We start from the raw sequence: 20,709 nt of genomic DNA, 5'->3' as shown, positions 1-20,709 counted from the left end.
AGTGTTCCGGGAGCTGTATTTCCGGTGGAGGGCCATCCCTTTGTGGTGGGGTGGCCTCTTCCGCTGCCTGCAAGATGGTGCCTGTCAAGTCTAGTAGCGCTTGTTCTACTGTTTCGGCAGTAGGTGGCGGAGCGCGAGCGATATCAGAGCCGACAGTTTCTTGGTATCGCTCCCAGTCTGTGCGTTTGTAAGACGTCTGGTACCGTGGGAGTGCTACCCATTCTCTCACATCGGCTTCTAGAATCACTGGGTTGTGGTCGGAGGACATTCTGTTGATTGTCCTTGCGGTCACAAATCCTGCGATCCTCCTAGTGAGAGCTATGTCTAACGGAGCCGAGCTCGCGGCCGCAGACTATATGTACCTGGCGCGCCAACGTCCGAGGGCTTCTCCGCGGTCATTTCTGGTGCGGTTCTCCTCTTGCTACCTGCGACGGTCGTTCGCTGCAGTACGGGAAGCCAGGATCCGTTTACCTTAAGGCTTTCCTCTTTCTTGTTGAAACTGTTCGCGTGTTTTTTTATTTCTACAGCTGTGATAGTGCTTCTCTACAGCCAGAACTTCCGTGTCGGCGAATTTTATTACGTGGTCAGTCTCATTCAGTGCGTGCACTGCCACGGCTGATTTCTCCACCTGCCCCAACCTGCAATGTCGCTTATGCTCTTTGATCCTGGTGTTAATTGATCGTCCAGTCATTCCGACATAAACTTTTCCGCATGTGCAAGGTATACGGTATATTCCCGACATTGCAAGTGGGTCTCTTTTCTCCTTCGCCGATCTAAGACACTCTTTGATCTTACTTGTCGGTTTGAAAATCGTCTTTACGCCATGTTTGCGCAATATACGGCCGATTCTGTCCGTCACTCTGGGAATGTATGGCAGAAAGGCAGTACTCGACATTTCTTTTTCTGGTTCCTTACTTCGCCGAGTGTTTGGCTCTGTTACACTTCTAATGTAATTTGTGGAGTACCCATTGCTCCTCAGAACAGTTTCCAGTTGTTGCATTTCTCGTTTGAGGTGTTGCGGCTCACATATTCGTCCTGCTCTCGTTACGAGCGTACTAATCATGCCTCTTTTCTGGCTCGGGTGGTGGTTTGACAGTTTGTGCAGGTATCGGTCCGTGTGTGTCGGTTTTCGATACACGCTGTGTCCCAGGTTTTCGCCGTCCCTTGTGACCAGCACATCTAGAAATGGCAGTTTCTTGTCTTTTTCTACTTCCATGGTAAAATGTTGGCGTGGAGGCTGTTCAAGTGTCTTAGGAAGTCACCGAGCTGTTCTTCACCATGGCTCCACACCACGAAAGTATCATCGACGTACCTGTACCACACCTTAGGTTTGCAAGTCGCCGAGTCCAGTGCCCGTGCTTCGAATTGTTCCATGAAGAAGTTGGCCACCACTGGACTGAGAGGACTACCCATGGCGACGCCTTCCAGCTGTTCGTAGAAATCACCATTCCACGTGAAATAGCTCGTGGTGAGACATGCATGGAAGAGCTTTTTGATGTCTTGCGGGAACATGGAACCGATGTGCTCCAGAGCGTCACTGAGTGGCACTTTCGTAAATAACGAAACAACATCAAAGCTGACAAGAATGTCGTTTGGTGCAAGTTTCAGTTCCTTCAGCTTCTCAATGAAATGTCCTGAGTCCTTAATGTATGTGTCGGTCTTCCCCACGTGTGGCTGGAGCAGAGGGGCCAAGTGTTTTGCCAGTTTATACGTTGGTGAGCCAGGAGCGCTAACGATCGGTCTCAGTGGAACGTTGTTCTTATGGATCTTGGGTAATCCATACAGCCGAGGCGGTAGGGCTTCTGTGTTGCGCAGGTTTCTCTGTATGTCCGCCGGCAGAGAAGACGCCTTGATTAATCGATTCGTATTCCGAGTGATACGCTGCGTCGGATCTGCACTTAGTTTTCGGTACGTCGTCGAATCTAATAGGTCTCGGATCTTTTGCTCATAATCTTCGGTCTTCATTACGACGGTCGCATTCCCCTTATCGGCAGGCAGTACCAATATACTCTTGTCGGCGTTGAGATTCTTAATGGCTTGTACCTCTTCTTTCTTCAGGTTGCAAGCTGGTGGTTCTGCTCGGCGCAGTATCCTGGCTGTTTCAGTGCGTATTTCCTCTGCCCTTTCACAAGGAAGGGTCCGAATGGCTGCTTCGGTATTGGCAATGATGTCCTCCAGAGGCGTAGTTCTCGAGACGATAGCGAAATTCCCTCCTTTTTGAAGAACAGACACTTCCTCTTTGGCCAATTGTCGTTCAGTGAGGTTGACCACTGTGTGTGACATGTCGGGAATGGCCTTGTCGGTCTGCTTCCGGCATCTTTCAAACTTTTTCTTCTGCCGCTCGGTGCAGCGCTCGAGTTCGTTCTGCGTGCTCCTGTGAGTGATGCTGTCGATCTTGTCCCAGTCGTCTCGATGCATTCTGCTACTTAGTTGATAGAAAATGTCCAGAAGTTCCTGATCCGTTCTTGCCAAGTCTCTCCGTGTTGTATGTATTCGCTCACGAAGAAAAGCTCGTTCCATTCTGTCGTAGATACGATGTGCTTGGGCGGTGGTGAATAGGCGCTTACATCTCAAGAACTTCGGTGTAGCACATTCATCTCGGCACCGTGACAGAAAGGCGAGAGAGGATATCAGTCGCGCTTTCTTCTTCCGTCGTTGGTCAAGGTGTCGGTACAATCGGCAAATCTCCTCCCCTTAGAGGCGTAATACAAAATTGTTAAGGCTTTCGTGGCCACTTGTTGACAAACTGCCTATTGGCTTCTGTCTCGGGTTCTTCGGCCGACGTTCATCTAATGATTTTTCTGACGTTTCACCAGCACGAGTGGCTGGCATTGTCAAAGCTTCACCCTCCGTTGCCGGTGGTGAACTGGAGCCGAGCTCGCGGCCGCAGACTATATGTACCTGGCGCGCCAACGTCCGAGGGCTTCTCCGCGGTCTTCTCCGGTGCGGTTCTCCTCTTGCTACCTGTGACGGTCGTTCGCTGCAGTACGGGAAGCCAAAATCCGTTTACCTTAAGGCTTTCCTCTTTCTTGTTGAAACTGTTCGCGTGTTTTTTGTATTTCTACAGCTTCTCTAAACAAGCGCGTGTGATAGTGCTTCTCTACAGCCAGAACTTCCGTGTTGGCGAATTTTATTACGTGGTCGGTCTCATTCAGTGCGTGCTCTGCCACGGCCGATTTCTCCACCTGCCCCAACCTGCAATGTCGCTTAAACTTTACACGCACTACTACTCCAAATTTGTACGTATCGATTCAAATTTTAGGCAGACAAATACACGTAATTAATGGCCATCCTGATGTTTTGCGAACACTTAATTCGTTTTCATAATATGACGGACTAAACCGTTTGCAAAAATCTTTCGTCGTTCGGGTTTTACGTAATAAAAATCACGCTTTTGCACATGAAACTGAGTTTCGTAGATATGCGTTGCATTTAAGCACTGCATTCGGCGATAATTTTAAAAAAACTGGTAATTAGCGTTGATTATCATTTAGATATTTATTCGTTAAAGTGGCTTAAAAATCATCGAAAAAAATTGTTACGCGCAAAACAATGCACGTACCAAATCAGAATTATTCCCAGCCCTATAAAAATGATATAATGTTTGATCGAGCATTTATAGCATTATCGATGACGACACATAAAATTGAGAGAAGATAGGGCACCTTATTTCTAACGAATAGAAAATGTTTTTGCGTTTTCTTCAAAAACTGCTATGCATTCTTGCGGAAAATTTATTTTCGGGCAAAACAAGATTAAGATCGTCAATTTTCGTGCAGGACTGAAAAGTTGATAGTATTTCATCATGCGCACGTTGTTTCGTAGTCCTTCTGCTTATTTCATCCAATCATATTCATAATTATCCGGTCAGGCTGTTGCAACATTTTGCGATAAAATTATTCATGTGAGTGTTCGTAGTGTGGGTTTCTTAATTTTTAGTGTTTATTATTGCGTAGTTTAACTAAACAATGAGAAGAATTTTAAGACAGGAGATAATAAGATGTATGCTTTTCAATGGTTTGTTTTATGCTGCGTGAATCTTTCAGCTTGTGATATAGTAAGTTTTTAAGCAAGTGTATCTGTTGAATATGATCGTACAATAAGTTAATCTACATTATTTAAACGATATACATACATTATTATCATACACTTCGCACAATAATTTTTATTTAATTCGGTACTGTGTTTATGTTTACTGTTATTTTGTGCATTGCATTAAATATTTGTGGTTATTTGTCACAAGTTTGTGTATAGAGCGTATGCTTTGATGAATAAAATGTCTGTAACTGTTAAACAAAAAATGAAACAAAATTTAAGAAAAATTAAAAATATAAAACAAAATAAAATTAAAAATATGAAAACAAATTAAACAATCTGCAGACATGTGTCCTTGACGCGTTGGTGAGCCATGTGTGCTCTGAGGACACAGCAGGCCATACAGAAAGCGTTCAACCAAACTAGGCAGTTCACCGTAGAGCAGCGAGACTAACGATGTCCAATTCAAGCAACGTGATTCAAAAGACAATGACAGAAAGGGTATACTGGATCAGTCGTCAGTGTCAGAATTGCGGTGGAGTGAAAGTTGGAAATCAGAATGAAATATTTCTATTGCAACACAAAAACGATGAATATGTCCTGGACAGGGTTAGGGACGTAAAAGAAACGAACTAACTTTTCGATTTATTTGGCACCTTCAAGGACATTTGAATCAAAACCTCTTGACACATTAGCACTTTTTTACGAGTTAATCCTAGTTCCTCAGCGCAGTGAGCTCTCTTAGCTGCAAGATATTGGCACACCTGCAGCTTGTAATTTATAGGCTAAAGTCCCTGATCTTGTGCCCAAACTCCCGAAAATTCGCCAGGTGCACTAGACAGAGTATAATATCGTTCAGCTGAAGAGCATACTTGTAACAGCTGAAATAGTTGGTCAGGGGGATAAGATTTCTAGCGGTGGACTTGTTCCTGGGGTCCAATTTTTTGATTTCTGGGTGGAGGGAAAGTTAATTTTTTTCCCCGTCGGGAACCTTTCTCTGCCAAACCCCAAACACTCTGTTACATGTATGGTGACGGGTGTAAGAATAAACAGACGCAAATATATGTGCTTCTAGAGATTCATCTATAACAGGAAGTATTCTAGAGTGAAGGGGCACCTATAACAGGAAGTATCCCGTAGTGGATATGCATACTACAGAAATCTGAATGACACGTTGTGTCATATTACACGACATGAGAAATACCGCGTCGGATGAAATGATAGCATGGGTCACGTTAAGCGAAATGACGTCACGTGCCATGTTACTGTACTTGACACGGTGCCTTATATTGAATGACATGGGTTGAAACACCAAAAGTAAAAAAGTGCGTATATGTCAAGATGTTTTGATTTAAAAGTCTTTGAAGCAGCCAGGTAAGTCAAAAATCTAGTTCCCTTCTTTTATATCCCTAACTCTGCCCAGCACATATTCGCCTTTTTTGTGCTGTGATAAGAAAATTTTTCATTTTGGTTACGCCTATTTCGTCCTTCGTCTAAGAAGTTGCAGTTAAGAGAGAGATTCTGCCGATAGCTGTTTTGTCAGGCCGATGTCAGGATTGCATGCAACTGCTCAATTTTGAACTGCACCAATAACTTATCGCCGTCACCACAAGCCAGGCGTCTGCTCCTTGTTATAAAACAATAATATATTATTATTTTTAACTCGAGACGTGCGTCTTCCTTTAGTAGGAACCTTTATCTGTTCGTCTTTTCTTTTGTTATTTATTAAACCAGATCACTCGCTGGGCTAGGTACTTGTACTCTTAGAACTCACAATTTCGCACCGTAATCTGATCCCACTGTTACACTGTCCATTTGAAAAATTTCCCTCCTTTCGAAGACAGCAAGGCAGTTTCGCAAGGAACAGCTCCGAAATGTCCCGACACGGTGTCTGACGGAAGGAGTTGACGGCAGGCCGGGCGCAGCCTTGCCCTGTCCCCACTATAGGCGCTTTTGTCTCTGTCTCTCTCTCTCTCTCTCTCTCTCTATGTCTCTGCCTAGCAACGAGTCTGGCTTAGGCATATTTGCATGCTGAGCCTTTACTAGCAGGAAACGTAATAATAAGTAATGAATAAAGAAATAATTTGAGCCATAGATACAGTCCACAGCTGTATAAATATTATATGCAGTCGCTGGAAACATTTGACGAGTTTTGATCGTCAGATGACTCGAAGAGGTACCTTTTGTTTTCCAGGTCTTGTCCAGATCGGACGCATTTTGGCACACCGCCATTAATACTACATTATTTTACTAATATATTCACGAGTTGCAACCAAACGGCACTCGTAACTGCATAATGTGAGTGTCGTACTTTAAATTGTGTTTTTATTTCAGAACATACTGTTATTATTAACATATGTATGTTTTATTTTATATCTTTAGTCACTGAAAGATTGTTGGGTGACTTCACGTGGCAAAAGGTTCCGTACTTCAAAGCAAAAAGTCGTCCAGGTCGATTCACCGTCGTCTTCGGGTGCTGTCTGATAACGAAGTACGGTTTAACACAGAGAGAAGAAACACTGTTAAAAATATAAGAACGGACCTTTAACATAAAAACCCCTGTTCAAACGCCGAGAGTTTGTATGAAATTTTCGTATTCATTCCTATAATTCATTGTATTGTCGTGATCCAGGAACGAATGAGTCAAAAAGAAAAAAAAAATGAAATCAAAGCCTCACCCCGTTGTTATTATCATACTACATGCTGAGTGGACTTTGACTCCACGCCTTTGAATGCGACACTGTCATATAGCGCCCTGTGCACACTCCCTGTCTGCTTATATCTTATCTTCATTCTGACTACACGACGGGCCACGTTTCTGCATCTCTTCCCGGTGGTTTCTCTGGCCTTGCTCGAATACTTTGATTTTACTCTCACTTTATTAATAATTTTAATATAAAACTTGTCTTTTTCCTGTGGACACGACAACAGGACCTACACTGAAGAGCCAAAGAAACTGGTACACCTGCCTAATATAGTGTAGGACTCCCGCGAACACGCAGAAATGCCACAACGCGACGTGGCACGGACTCGACTAATGTCTGTAGTAGTGCTGGAGGGAACTGACGCAATGAATCCTGCAGGACTGTCCATAAGAGTACGAGGGGATGGAGATCTCTTCTGACAGTTGCAGGGAACCCCAGATACGCTCAATAATGTTCATGTCTGGAGAGTTTGGTGGCCGGCGGAAGTGCTTAAACTCAAAAGAGTGTCCCTGTAGCAATTATGGACACGTAGGGTGTCACATCATCCTGCTGGAACTGTCCAAGTCCATTCGAATGCACAATGGACATGAATGGATGCAGGTGATCAGACAAGATGCTTACGTACGTGTCACCTGATCACAGGTCCCATATCACTCCAACTGCCCATGCCCACACCATTACAGAGCCTCCACCAGCTTTAACAGCCCCCTGCTTACATGACGTTGTCTCCATACTCGTACACATTCATCCGCTCGATACAATTTGAAACTCGTCCGACAAGGCAACATGTTTCCAGTCAACAACAGTCCAATGTCGATGCCGGCGGGCACAGTGGAGGCATAAAGCTTTGTGTCGTGCAGTCAACAAAGGTACACGAGTGGGATTTCGACTCCGAAACCTCATATCGATGATGTTTCGTTGAATGGTTCGCACGCTGATATTTGTTGATGGGCCAGCATTGAAATCTGCAGCAATTTGCAGGACGGTTGCACTTCTGTCACGTCGAACGATCCTCTTCAGTCGTTGTTAGTCCCCGTCTTGCAGGATTTTATCCTGGCCGCAGTGATATCAGAGATCTGATGCTTTACCGGATTCCTGATACTCACGGTACACTCGTGAAATGGTCGTAGGAGGAAACCCCCATTTCATCGCTACCTCGGTGATGCTTTGTCCCATCGCTCGTGTGCTGAGTATAACACCACGTTCAACCTCATTTAAATCTTGACAACCTGTCACTGTAGCAGCAATAACCGACCTAACAACTGCGACACACACTTGTCTTGTATAAGCGTTGCCGACCGCAGTGCCGTATTCTGCCTGTTTACATGCCTCTGTGTTTGAATGCGCACGCCTATACCAGTTTCTTTGGCAGTCCAGTGTATATGAAAGTGTAAAACCGATTATCAAGCGCGATACAGAATAGATTCAGGTTAGCCGGGTACATCATACGATTGACGACAATACGTTCACCAAAAAGATATCTCTCTAGGTTAGTCATATGATTCAGGGTTGCAGGTATGGAAATTTCTTCCCGAGTCTCACATACGTTAATTATTGAGCTTCCAAAACAATGAATTAGAAATTACATGGCTATTAAGTAAGGCAGGACTCAAAATTAATTCGATTTATTCTGTTAAAGAAAATATTTGTCAAGCAGTGATAATGTTATTCAAGTAAAACTTTGGTACAGCTAGTAAAGAAGCTCTGGGTAAGAGACTATTAACTGAATAAATGAAACAGCTGCAATCGTGAAGTTGTATCATGAGTGTCACGACGTTAGTAGAAAATATAGATGGTATTACAAAATGGAAGCGTTGAACTTCTCAGTCAGACTTGAAAGAATGCTGGTTAGTGAATCTGAATGCAAATTTTTAAAGTTAAGCTTGTTGTTATAAAATTCTGTAAAACTGTTTTATGTCCCTATGCATCATCCTGAAATCACCGTACCAAATTGTGGATGGGGGCTGAAGTGGCAGCGCAGCGACAGCCCTCGCCAACGGCTAAGTGCAGATCAGCCCGAAGTCTCTCCTTGGTGAATTTGGACTGGGTGGGCAGTGGATCTTCCAAGTGCCAAAGGTTGAAAATGTTACTTAGAAAATGTTGTTCCCTCTCTCTGGGTTGTTCTTTAGGTGGTTAACCACTAATGGGTGTCCTACTATGAAAAGCAGACATCACTCTCGTTCCAGTTCTCTCTGTGACCAGTGACGTGGGTCCACTTTGGCAGAGTCGAGTTTCTGTAACTGACTTCTAGTTTATTCATATCAACCAAGCCAGGCGATTGTGTAAACATTTGACTTATTTGAAGGCAGCGTTCAGTTGCATATCACGCCTGTGAAGCACCCCAGACCAGTAGGTCCCCACTCCATTCTGGAGACAGTGTAAGATGGCAAGAACTATGACCCTTACATGAGTCATTAAAGATCACTAACTAAGTTGAGCGAAAAGTAGGGCTGATCAAAAATGACTGACAAGGCACAATGCATATTGTAAAGGGTATAGTATGCACGAATTGGAATAATTACTGTTGGGTTATGGTTTTAAAGTAATTCACATGACATGAAAACTTTGTGGAAATGTGTCGATTTACTGGAGGCTAGTTTATCCCAGGGAAGTATTCGAGTTGACCATGGCCGGCGGGAGCGGCGAAGGAAAGCGACAATAGGCAGCTTAGGGCAGCTCAAGCTCTGAGAAAGCGGTAATGGGGTGTGGCCTCCAGCTGCCTTAAGATGAGTGGCAGTGAGTGGGTGGTTGACCCCATGCTGGTGTACCGGAAAGCAGACGGAGAACTTGTATGCCTGTTGATAAATGTCCGGCGTCCTGTTTTCAGTGAAACATGCGAGAAAGCCATGCAAAGCTATGGTGGAGCGGACAACAGAGGCCAAAATATGTGTGTTCGTGACTATAGCAACTTCACGCTGAATTCATGGTCCACAGAGTCTGAAGTCAATCAGGTGAAGAGCGACAGAATGAAATACGCCGGCCTCCGACAGGAATGTAGGACCAAGAAATTTGAAGTCCTCTCCTGGGAGTCAGAATTACGAAAAAATTGGTGTTTTGTGCAGACACTAACCTTGATGGGTGGCCTGGGAGGAGCTAAATAGCAGAAGTTGAGAGGAAGGGAAATTTTGTGGGAATTTGTTCACTTCCCAGAGCAAGCATTGGTCGGTGCTGGGAGGCGACGCATAATTAACGCGACTTACGCTGCAATTGGCGTAAGTGATTTTGCTGGAGGGGAAACCGAGGCAAAGAGTGGACTGTGAGAAGTCTCCGTAGTGGTTTTCTGTTCCCAGCTTGCCTAGAGTGCAGACATGCCGTTCTTTACTCAGCTTGCCTGAGAAAGACTGAGCATCTCTGCAGTTCAGGACTTCGCAAATTGAACGATTGAGCTTGGAGATAGGAAGTTTTGGTTCAGCTATGTACTGAGCAAGATAGCTAGGAGTGAATAGACGAGCGCAGCCTTGCAGCATCACGAGGTCGGGCGACGTCCGCACAATGACGCTGCTCCGCCACACTGTATTCGGTGATATTGCGTCCGCTCCGGCCACTGATTAATTTGTTGGATCACGTCGGCAAAGTTTCCACGAGGGTTTCATGGGCCGTGCATTGTAGAATTCTTCTCACACTTCGCATTACGCCTGGGTCAGTCGATAGGAATTACTTTTGAGTTATCGCACTTTACTCCACGCAAACGTAATTTATTACCACTGCCTGGCAGGAGAGTCATGTAATGTGTTGATTGAAGGTTGTGAGTTAAAATAAATTTGTGCTAATCGACTGCATCTGTTTTCAATCAAGTAGTTGAAATCCCAAGTCATTTTCTTAAATAATTTTATGTTCAACATTTGCATCTTGTTTTCAATAGCTGAATATAACATCAATGTGCACCCCTTTTTAATTAAAAGTGATCATTCTGAATCAATTAATGTCAACACTGCCACCGCAGTTCAATCAGGAGTCACAGGGCCTTATTACTTTCTTTGCGTTATCCGATATTGTGGCAGTTTTGCACTTCATACTGATCTGTTAGTCAATTAGCTGGGCTGAACACACGCCAAAACCAGATAAGTGACAGGTGGGGTGCTACAACAGCATCTATAGCATCCTGCGCTTTCTGGAGAAAAAACAGTTTTCCACGTTTTGTGCATAATAGTGCCTTGCTGGACTTCGCTGAAAGCAGTGTTCTTCTTCTAGTTTGTAAAAATGGCCGCAGCTGGGGCAGTGCTTGGGCTACCCACCTGCACCAACACAAAGTACTGTCCAGTGCCCTGCAAGAAACTGATCTGCGCGCCTCCCGTCGCTCCCTATCGAAAATCACTCAAAGGCTGGCGGCCTAAGTGACTCCACGATCTTGTCGCATCGTCCCAAACTACTTTCAGCATCGTCTTACTTATGTAAGGATGCAAATGCGAACAAAAGAGTAAACGAATAGTACATTATATTAGTCAGCTACTTAGAAATACTAGTGCTGTTATTTATCACATTTTTCAATGTCGATTAATTATTCTGATCGAATGCGTTTTTGGATTATGATTTCAAACACATTATGGACCTGTTTCCGAAAACACAGTCACTTAACTTTACCCCCTCCTTCTGGTTTTTAAATTTATGCTGATTTAATTGAGCTCAAAATTTGTTAAAGTACAAATAAATCAAAGAAATTTTGGAGCCTATGTGATATCAGAATTACGTGCTCAATTGAGAACTTGTCCAGGATATGGATATTGCCAAGGTAACGTATTTGTATTTTATTCTTTAATTCCTTCTGAACCTACCAAGCCATCACACATTCATTCTTTTACTTTGCTGGTGAAAACTAAACCTCCTCTTTATACTCATTGTATACCATAGGCTTAAACTGACCCACGCTTCTTCAAAATTGAGTATCCAAATAACTCTTAGTTAATACATGTTCACTCTAAAAGACCTTATAAACAATGTGAAATTATAATGTTTGTTCAACCACACATCAATGGCTTGAACACATTTACCCATTCTGCCTTTCAAATATTTATCGCTTCTCATTTGTTCAAAACAATTTTTGAAATTTGTTCCATTCACGCACTCATAAAATACATAAAATCTAATTGCATAATAAAACCCTAAAATTTTACATGACATTATGAAACAGACCGTACAAGGAACACAATGGTCAAATCATACAAGGAACACAATGGTCAAAGCATACAAGGAACACAATGGTCAAAACACATATCAGCACAAAAACAATTTAAAATTCGAGAAGCTACAGTGACATAAGACTTGTACAAGGTGACATAAGTAGCATGACAAGCTCATAAAAACAATATTCATTCATACACTAAATCAAATTCATGTACCTATATTAAAAACACACTGTGTTACTGTGTGTGATTTAATATTCAAGTCAGTAAAAGAGATTACCGTTAGTATGTACAGTTTCCAGATATAGTCTGGTGGAGTTTAACATTTCTGCAAGGTCTCCAAAGAAAGTCATAATTACACAAAACAAACTATAACTGTTAACAATTCGTTTCCTTTAATTTACGTCTATGGTCACAAACCCTTTAACAGATTACCGGTTTCTGTCTATAATGACCATCATCTGATCTGTTTTCTAAAAACAAATTCTGACCATGGTCATTATAGACCGAAACCGGTAATCTGTTAACAAAATGTTTGTGATCATAGATGTAAATTCAAGGAAACTTATTGTATATACGGGTCACTGTTTTATTCTCGACAATGTCACAGCTTGTGAAGTTAACAATTCATTAAAAATGTTCATTTGTAAGACATACAGGTTAGCCTGTGTTCAACAAAATTCATACAACACTGCACAAAGTAAAATGCTTGATCTCTGAAAATTCATCACAAAAATAAGCTGATATCTGTTCAGGGCACAACGAGTACGTCAAATGAATATTATAGTGTCACACTCTAGGTACGAGATGCACATGATTAACGCCAGAGATCAATGTTCATGGGAGTATGTACATTTTACGATAGCCAATAAGTCCTAGTTTGATGTAAGGCAATCTGATTGCTGTGGAAGATCGTCCACATCGTAGTGGTTTTCCTTACACACACGGGACCGATGACCATCGCAGTCTGGTCCCTTTACTCCCACAAACCAACCAACCAACCAACCTTACACACGCAAACACACGAGTGTACAATATTCGAAATCCAATTGCTCACAGCATTGGTGACCTTAGTCTAGCTACGTAAATCCAAATCTATAATCACATCATGACTGGGCACACTAAAATTCAGGTGTTGGAATAAATTAAAGGAAATTTCTGGTAAAGTCTTATGGGACCAAACTGCTGAGGTCATCGGTCCCTAAGCTTACACACTATTTAATTTAACTTAAAGTAACTTGCGCTAAAGACGACACACACACCCATACCCCAAGGACGACTCGAACCTCCGACAGGGGGAGCCAAATAAATTAAAACAGTACCTCTTATATAGAGTGGTTCTTGTCTTCAACGTCGTGGGTTGTGGCTAGTGTTAATGTCAAGAAGTGGTCAGACATCTCTTCTCACAAAACAACAGTTTATAAGTTCCCATAGAGTCATGTTGTTTCTCCACCATGGAATACAGTCTCATATTACTGGGTAACATGCTGCAATTATTCGACAGATTACCTGAAGTTTTCTCATGGCGTTGGAATAGTGCGCATGCAAATGATTCTGCTGTCGCTCGCCTGTATGAGTTCGGCAAGGCTACAAGGCAGCCTGTAGTGACTGCTATGGTACCCCGGCAGCTCACGCTGGGTTCGCAGCCGGCGTTCCTAGCCTCACCTGTCCTCGTCGAGGGCTTTGCTCCCAGCATACGTCGCTCAACGGGTAGCAGTCCCAGGCTGTTCAGTCTGCTGATCCAGTTCTGTTGTGCTTCGTATGTGCAGCTGACGTGCACCCGTTGCTCCACACCCATCCTTCTTCGTATTCCATCTCCCGTCTGCATTTCTCTCATACCTCGTTTGTTTTTGTGGGTCACGCGACCTCCAAATAAGTTAATTAAATATTCGCTAGAAACAAAATATACAGAAACAAAATATACATAAACAGAAGTACAACCTGACTTTACAATCATTTCTCACTAACGTTTACATCTAATAACAGTATTGCTCTCAATAAATTTATGCCATTTACTGCCTTAATCTTACTGCGTCAAGACTACTTTTCATGAAGTTAACTGATCATTCAATCAAAATTTACTTATTTCTTTCTATTACTTGATTCTTTCACATAATAAAATTACATCCTCTTCATTGTAACTTCTAGCCGTTTTCAACGTTACAATTGTTCCATATTAATCATTTTCTCTTATACAGTTTTCAAAATAGTGTGCAAGATTATTTTACTGAGGAACTCAGGTGTGGGTATGTTAGTGACTACTTCTTCATGTGATTATCTCTCGATTTCATACACTACAGGCTATGCCAGGGAAGGTTACCAATACTGAACCGCTCTGTCTCAACTAACTTTGCATTGTCATATAGTATCCTTCACCCCAAAACTACTGTGACCACACTACAGTTTACTCCAAGTTTATTTCAACCCTTCATTATGCCACCCATCATCTTACTCCCTCCGCTACTCATTGTAGACTCCCTTTATTGGAGATCGCAAATCTATAACATAAAGATCACAGACATTAGTTTGACTCTCAGCACATTCGAAATTAACTCCACATCAGTTCACTTTATTTTCTACATCCTTAAATTATGGTATCCCTTTACTCAATTCTTTTCAGATTTACATGGTAGCTTCATCCACAATTTACCATTATTCATGGTCTGTCTCTCTATTTTTAGCAACAGATCCAGAAAATGTAAACATTGCTTCTTTCGACATGGACTGCAAACTCTTTTATCCTTTTATTTTAAATTATACAATGATATGGTTCATCAGTCTGCTATCTGTCCTGTCAGTAGCTCATAGACATACATAAAATCATCGCATCACACTCTCATCAAATCACTAAATACTCATCTAAATCAACATATCAAAATTTACATAATTCATTCACATAAATTCTCTCACATATGGCGGGGTTACCTACGTCTGCTAATAAATCTTTAAGCACCATGGCTCTCTGCTGTGTGTATATCGCATCTGGCATACCTGTACAAGTTAAACTTCAAATTAATACACTTGTCTTCATCAGGACAACCATGACCAGTGATCTAGTTAATATCCTCTTCTCCATATCTCCTGCACAATCTTTCTGACTCCTTCTGAAACTATTGCGTTTGCTCCACGCAAAAACTTCTCGTTTTGTACATCCCTCTTCTATTTCCAATTCTGCTGAGTTTCCCGCAGTCTCTCTTAAGAGTGTAGAGGTAACTGTCTTCCAGAGCAGTAACGGTGCTGAAATGATTACACTTCCCAGTTGGTGGCTGATGGATGGCAACTCTTCCACGTGACTGAGTAACACTGAATTTGAAAAAAAAAATTCCCTCATATTTTCTTACTAGTTTGTCACGTAACATTACCCTCCACTTTTATCAAATTCGTCCCCAATATTACACTTTTCTACTTCATGGTTAACTATCTTACGTGTCTACATTTACTTTGAACCTTTTGCACCTTTGATAACTAATAATCTTATACTAGCTCAGTATTATTTTTACAGTTTGCTTCTTTTTACTCTAGAATCCCTTACAAGTACAAATCCACTCCAAAGCAGTTTCATAGACGGTTGTTCCCTTTGCACGATTTACTCTCTTCCCGAGGCAAAAGTAGAGTGCACAAATAAAAGCTAGTAACCCTACAACACGGGTGGTTGAGCCAGTGATTGTCACAATATTTAGTTTGCGCTTCTCTTTGTATTTCCGAACGTGCTGTAACATTTGACTTACCGAAATTTGTCCTTTTCCTGCAGTGATTAATTCGTTTATTGTCTATAATAAATTGAAATCTAAAGTATTGTTTAGGAAGATTAAGTTCTTCGTGAGTAACACTCTAAAAGGTCTATCCTGCCAATAAAACATGTTTCGAATTCTTTCACTTATCGTGGTTCCTGTAATCGTAGCATGCATGTTCCAGCTGTGTCACGCTTGTTTCCATTTATTAGTAATCCACTTTATTTTAACTCTAATTTTGTCATCGCCATAAATGTCTTATTATTGTATCAATTTACTATGACTGCCCTGGTGAAAGCATAGAATATAACAAGTGATCACCACTCCTCTGAAAATGTGGCTGCGGCATTGATACTACGTTTTTACACTCTAATACTTCCATATTCACTAGAAATTAATGAATTCCAATGATCGTTTGTAAGTTCGTACTACCTGACCTTTACAAATGGTGCCAAACTCTTTGACACATATGCTCAGTTCTCCTATTGACTTACCAACACATGTATGTCTTTGTTCTGACACAAGCAGTAGTTGATTAGTTTTCACTTGTACCCAATTTTCAATGTGGCCGGATACGGATGGATCGTGAAAGACTGGTAGCGAGAATTTCAACTTGTAGCTGGTAACTCTATGTTAATATACACCTCAGATCGACATGAATAAAACTTAACTGTGGAAACGTGAAAAAAGAATGTTACATTATTTTTAATTACCAACTTCTCATCTGTATGACTCTTAAGTGTTTATTCAAAATTACCATTCTTCCTTGCCTTTGCTGTTGCAACTCGGTTGTTGTTCTCTGTAGTTTTCGTTGCGTTTAACACACCCCGATCCATATTTATAACTTGTGTAGTGTGCCATCTAACTGTCGTTTCTGTATTCCTTGTCTTTTGTGTGTCATACCGCTTAAATTTACGATGCCATCTTTATCTGCTGTCCCCAATATTGCTTTTAGTAATATCCCACCAGCATCTAACCAGCCTCTGTTCTTTCGTACTAACGTCTCTGCAGTTGTCGTATGCTGTAACTGAGCAAGAAGTCTCTCATAGGACAACTGCAATTCCTGATATTCCTTGTGTACATCTGCTAGCATTTCTTGTTTCTCCGCTTCCATACGTACATTTATGAATATATTCTGTAAACGTTGAATTTAATTTCATACCTCTCAGATATCAAAAGTGGGTTTTTACGACCACTTGTGGTTCGTGAGAAGCACGTCTAGCTGAGAACAAGATTCCATTTTCCCAAGGCTAGATTTACATCAGCTCTGCTTCACAATCCTGCAAGAACACAACACTCAGGTGACAAAGGGCATGCGATACCTCCTAATATCGCGTCGGACTTTCTTTTGCCCAGCGTAATGCGCAGTTCGATGTGGCATGCACTCGGCAAGTCTATGGAAGTCTGCTGCAGAAATACTGAGCCATAGCCTCTATAGCCGTCCATAATTGCGAAAGTGTTGCCGGTGTTTATGTCCTATAAATGTTCGGTTGGATTTATGTCAGGTGACCTGGGTAGCCAAACCATTTGCTCAAATTGTCCAGAACGTTTACGGCGGGGCAGGGTCGGTCGTCTTCTTTCCCTCTTTCACTCACCGAAAGTCCACCTACCTCGGTATTCAAGTCCACCTACCTCGATATTCCTTCCTTCCGACATCCCTTCACTCTGTAATAACAGATAAGTGCGAGGCGGTGTAAAGCAGCGTCGATGAAACCACTACCTAATACCCACCACGCAGAGGCCGCGTAATTCGAGTTGAAAGTCAGTTCTTGAAAGTTCATATTTTAAAAAAAATCGGGCGTTCGGAGGATGCAGTCTACTTGTAGAAAGCATTAAAAATTTAGATTGAATCTGCTTTTTATTCATACGCAAACACATGAAATGGCTATCAAGTCCGTACTTAATACGGTAAACTTTATCCTTCAAAGTTCACTGTCTGTACAATACATTTTCATTCGAAATGCAGCCAGAATTTTTGCAAGTCCGACCCGACTAATTTTTACGATCTAACAGTCACAGATCCACCACTCTTCGCGAGTTAAACATTCGGACGTTTCAGTGGTCTTCTTAGTAAGAAGTGCTCGCCAATGTATTCCGTACAGAGCACGAAATATGCCACACGGAATTTTTACTACGACCAGAAAGTTCACACGCTCATAAATCTCCAACTGTTTAATTTAGAAACATCGAACTTTCATTAAAATGTTCGTAACTCCAGTCCCTTCAGTCACGACTTGTTCTAACCGAAATGAACTGACTAGTTCTTCGTCTTACAGACTATTTTTACGGAGCTATCTAACATGGTGTTACCCGTAGGCCAGTTAGCATGCGACTACCTCGCACTCCTCTGCCCTCTGCCCACCTCACAGCTTAATTGTGATTGGCTGTTGGGTGTAAACGACCAATCAGAATGTTACTTCGAGATCATTCTCGCTGCAAAACTTGCCTTATCCAATCACTAATCTGATAGTAATTAATGTCATTGAAACTTCAGTTTCTAGTATATTGTTTTATAAATGGGCGTAGCGACTTGCATTGAATCTCTGACTGCGCTTTCTTTGTAAGAGACTCTTTGGCTGGTTGGACTCGTTGGAAGTTAATCGCCAGTAGTGTTGGGCAGTTGGAAGTTAGTGGCCTAAAGTGATGGAAGTACTGTTGGGCAGTTGGAGGTGAACAGCCAACAGTGATGGATGTTAAATGTGAAAAGTTAGCATTTATGGAGGACAGAGGTCTTAAATGTTAGCGTAGGCTAACGACCTGGAAGTATCCGACTTGGAGATTGAAAATTATTTATGATTATATATCTTTCTACTGGATGTCAATGACGATTTAGATTCGTGTCTGAACTGGATGTCACAATATTAAGGTTTTAGAAGAAAATCTTTCCTTTGCTAACCACATGCTTATTAGTAGTTAGTGGCTTTAGTAGTTAGAATCTTTTATTTAGCGGGCAGTATTGACGCTCGCTGTTTTGCAGTAGTTCGCGTAATGAAGATTTTTGTAAGGTAAGTGCTTAATGAAATGTATATGCTATTGTTAAGATTTCTTTTTAGTCAGGGTCATTATTTTGAATCAATTATTTGAATGGAGGTTATCTTTTTTTGAGCAGTCAGATTGCGTTGCACTAGAATATTGTGGGTCAGTGTTGAAACGATAAAAAATAGTGAAGAGAAAGTAGGTTCACTTGCATTCAATTTCACTCATAAAACATTTTAATAAAGAAGTTTCAGATTAATCAAAATTAACGAAGTGCAAAATATTCTCCAAAGTGCTAAAGAGACTTATTCCGCCTCTTTCATTCTGGGTGCCTTTATACAAAAGCAAGCTCACACCGACATACGTCATCTGACTCGTGGTTGCAGCTTAACTTTCCCATGGTTCGTTTGTACAATGTCTTACATAAAATGACATAATAAGTTTTAACGTATGTCCCACATACACTCTCTCAATCATTCTCTTGCAATCACACAGAAAAATTATAAGCAAATAATAATTTTGAGCGATTTTTGTATTAAGTAATGTGAAGAAAAGAAAATTCTAATTAATTGAGTTTGTGTACTGATAACTTTGTAATGGCTTCAGATGATAATGAAAGTCAATTTGTTATTGTCCCTAACTAGGTTTTAAAACATAAGCGTCGGTTTTAGAACTTTCAGGTAATTTGCATTATCTCAGGAACTATTAATAAATAAAAATCTGAAATTTTGACTGCATCATTCCATTAATAACAAAAGGCTGTGTACCAGATTTGAAAAAAATCGAATAATAACTAATATGGATTATTTAGATTCGTAGGGGGTATGAATTTTCGTACCGACTGAATGTTACTCTATGCATTTCTTACGGCAGGCAGAGTCAGCTGCGCTGTGAGCAAAGCGAAAAAGAAACGTAGCCATCCTACAGCCACCGTACCAAACGGCTGCGTGCCTTAGTGCAACGAATGTCATCCCGTAATAACTTGCTATGTTACACGTTCATCAAACCAATCGTGAACAATGGTGACCCGGCAACATGACACATTGTCATCCATAAGAATTCCATCGTTGTTTGGGAACATGAAGTCCGTGTATGGCTGCAAATGACCTCCAAGTAGTCGAACATAACCATTTCCAGTCAGTGATCAGTTCAGTTGGACCAGAGGACCCAGTTCACTCCATGCAAACACAGCCAAATTCTGAAACTTCCTGGCAAATTAAAACTGTGTGCCGGACCGAGACTCGAACTCGGGACCTTTGCCTTTCGCGGGCAAGTGCTCTACCAACTGAGCTACCCAAGCACGACTCACACCCCGTCCTCAAAGCTTTACTTCTGCCAGTATCTCGTCTTCTATCTTCTAAACTTCACAGAAGCTCTCCTGGGAACCTGCTAAATTCTATTTCCCATCATGTGGGCGGAAATCTCTTCACACGAATGACCTGAGTAGAAATGGTTGTTCCATCAATGCACCGTCATTTTATATCTCGTGTACGCGATACTACCGCCATCTGTATATGTGCATATCACTGCCTCATAACTCTTGCCATCGCAGTGTATACCCACGACAACATGCTGCCACGTCGTTTTCAATACCACCAAGGACAGGGTCGGGCACGGCGTAAAAAACTGCACGCGTGCGCCATGTGCAGGCCGCGAGTGAGCCAAAGCTCGCCGGCACGGTAACTCAGCGTGTTCGGTCAGAGGGTTAGCTGCCCTCTGTAATAAAAAAAACTGAGTTAATCGATCAACAACGAACTTAAACGGATGTCTTATGTCTTACGACGTCCGCCCCGAGCAGATGCAACGAACAAAAGCGAACAAAATTAGATTAAGAAAAAAAAAAGTCTGTCTGCTCTGGGTTTCCTCAGACCTTCGCAAAAGTACTCCTTTCGGCGGCACGACATTTCATGTAGAGAAGCGGCGCGCTACTGTCTCGTCTGGCTTATGGTGCGGTATTTTTCGAAGTGCCATCGCTGTGTATTCTTCGCTGGTTGCTTGTGGTTTAAGGGAAGTGTAAAATAACAGTTGTCTTTGCAGTGGCGCATGCACTTAAAAAGAGACAGTCTAGCGACATACAATCACGGCCATTTAAATATCAGTGATAGTCATAGTACGTTTTCGAAGACAATAATGAAAATTCTC

Source organism: Schistocerca serialis, chromosome 9, assembly GCF_023864345.2.
Source record: "Schistocerca serialis cubense isolate TAMUIC-IGC-003099 chromosome 9, iqSchSeri2.2, whole genome shotgun sequence".
In the NCBI taxonomy this organism is placed as follows: Eukaryota; Metazoa; Arthropoda; class Insecta; order Orthoptera; family Acrididae; genus Schistocerca; species Schistocerca serialis.
This window is presented reverse-complemented; position numbering follows the sequence as displayed.